Genomic DNA, 2650 nt, shown 5'->3' with positions numbered 1-2650 from the left:
TCATGATATTATGCATGGGTCAGATATATTATGGCGAATTCGTCAGATTCCATTGTGTCTTCCACAATGGAATCTGATAAGTGAGATTCCGGGTAATTGTTTCCATAATCTTCTTCTGTCCGAAGAAATGACTCATCGAAATAATGAGTTACTATTGATATCGACACATCTGAGATCGCTAAATGTTCAGGAGTTCTTCTATTCAATCCTTTTCCTTCTCCTTGTTGCTGGATATCTCGTTCGTACACATCTTCTCTTTGTTTCTCGAGTCTATAGTGAGTTACAGACAGAGTTCGAAAAGGTAAAATCTTTGATGATTCCATCATACATGATTGAGTTGCGAAAACTTCTGGATAGGTATCCTACATCTGAACTGAATTCTTTCTGGTTAAAGAATATCTTTCTAGTTGCTCTGGAACAATTAGGAGATTCTCTAGAAGAAATACGGAGTTTTGCTTTTGGTAGCAACATGCTATGGGGTGGTGGTCCCGCTTATGGGGTCAAATCCATACGTTCTAAGAATAAATATTGGAATCTCATCGATCTCATAAGTATTATACCAAATCCCATCAATCGAATCGCTTTTTCGAGAAATACGAGACATCTAAGTCATCCAAGTAAAGCAATCTATTCCTTGATAAGAAAAATAAAAAACGTGAATGGTGATTGGATTGATGATCAAATAGAATCCTGGGTCTCGAACACTGATTCGATTGATGATAAAGAAAAAGAATTCTTGGTTCAGTTTTCTACCTTAACAACAGAAAAAAGGATTGATCAAATTCTATTGAGTCTTACTCATAGTGATCTTTTATCAAAGAATAACTCTGGTTATCAAATAAGTGAACAACCGGGAGCAATTTACTTACGATACTTAGTTGACATTCAAAAAAAGTATCTAATGATTTATGAATTCAATACATCCTGTTTAGTAGAAAGACGTATATTCCTTGCTAATTATCAGACAATTACTTATTCACACACCTTGTGGGGGGCTAATAGTTTGCATTTCCCATCTCATGGAAAACCCTTTTCGCTCCGCTTAGCCCTACCTCCCCCTAGTAGGGGTATTTTAGTGATAGGTTCTATAGGAACTGGACGATCCTATTTGGTCAAATACCTAGCGACAAACTCCTATGTTCCTTTCATTACAGTATTTCTGAACAAGTTCCTGGATAACAAGCCTAAGGGTTTTCTTATTGATAATAGTGACTATATTGATGATAGTGACGATATTGATGATAGTGACGATATTGATGATAGTGACGATAGTGACGATATCGACCGTGACCTTGATATGGAGCTGGAGCTTCTAACTATGATGAATACGCTAACTATGGATATGATGCCAGAAATAGACCGATTTTATATCACCTTTCACTTCGAATTAGCAAAAGCAATGTCTCCTTGCATAATATGGATTCCTAACATTCATGATCTGGATGTGACTGAGTCGAATTACTTATCCCTCGGTCTTTTAGTGAACTATCTCTCCAGGGATTGTGAAAGATGTTCCACTAGAAATATTCTTGTTATTGCTTCGACTCATATTCCCCAAAAAGTAGATCCAGCTCTAATAGCTCCGAATAAATTCAATACATGCATTAAGATACGAAGGCTTCTTATTCCACAACAACGAAAACACTTTTTCACTCTTTCATATACTAGGGGATTTCACTTGGAAAAGAAAATGTCCCATACTAATGGATTCGGGTCCACGACGATGGGTTCAAATGTACGAGATCTTGTAGCACTTAACAATGAGGCCCTATCGATTAGTATTATACAAAAAAAATCCATCATAGACACTAATATAATTAGTTCTGTTCTTCATAGACAAACTTGGGATTTCCGATCTCAGGTAAGATCGGTTCAGGATCATGGGATCCTTTTCTATCAGATAGGAAGGGCTGTTTCACAAAATGTACTTCTAAGTAATTGCTCCATAGATCCTATATCTATCTATATGAAGAAGAAATCATGTGACGGGGGGGATTCTTATTTGTACAAATGGTACTTCGAACTTGGAACGAGTATGAAGAAATTAACGATACTTCTTTACCTTTTGAGTTGTTCTGCCGGATCGGTCGCTCAAGACCTTTGGTCTCTACCCGGACCTGATGAAAAAAATGGGATCACATCTTATGGACTCGTTGAGAAGAATTATGATCTAGTTCATGGCCTATTAGAAGTAGAAGGCGCTCTGGTGGGATCCTCACGTACAGAAAAAGATTGCAGTCAATTTGATAAGGATCGAGTGACATTGCTTCTTCGGTCCGAACCAAGGAATCCCTTAAATAGGATTCAAAATGGATCTTATTCTATCGTTGATCAGAGATTTCTCTATGAAAAATATGAATCGGAGTTTGAAGAAGGGGGAGGAGTCCTCGACCCGCAACAGATAGAGGAGGATTTTTTCAATCACATCGTTTGGGCTCCTAGAATATGGCGCCCTTGGGGCTTTCTATTTGATTGTATTGAAAGGCCCAATAATTTGGGATTTCCCTATTGGGCCAGGTCATTTCGGGACAAGCGGATCATTTATGATGAAGAGGATGAGCTTCAAGAGAATGATTCAGAGTTCTTGCAGGGTGGAACCATGCAGTACCAGACACGAGATAGATCTTCCAAAGAACAGGGCTTTTTTCGA

Source organism: Vigna unguiculata, unplaced genomic scaffold, assembly GCF_037176805.1.
Source record: "Vigna unguiculata cultivar grain cowpea cultivar isolate G323 ecotype 2 unplaced genomic scaffold, ASM3717680v1 ptg000444l, whole genome shotgun sequence".
NCBI classification, from domain to species: domain Eukaryota; kingdom Viridiplantae; phylum Streptophyta; class Magnoliopsida; order Fabales; family Fabaceae; genus Vigna; species Vigna unguiculata.
This window is presented reverse-complemented; position numbering follows the sequence as displayed.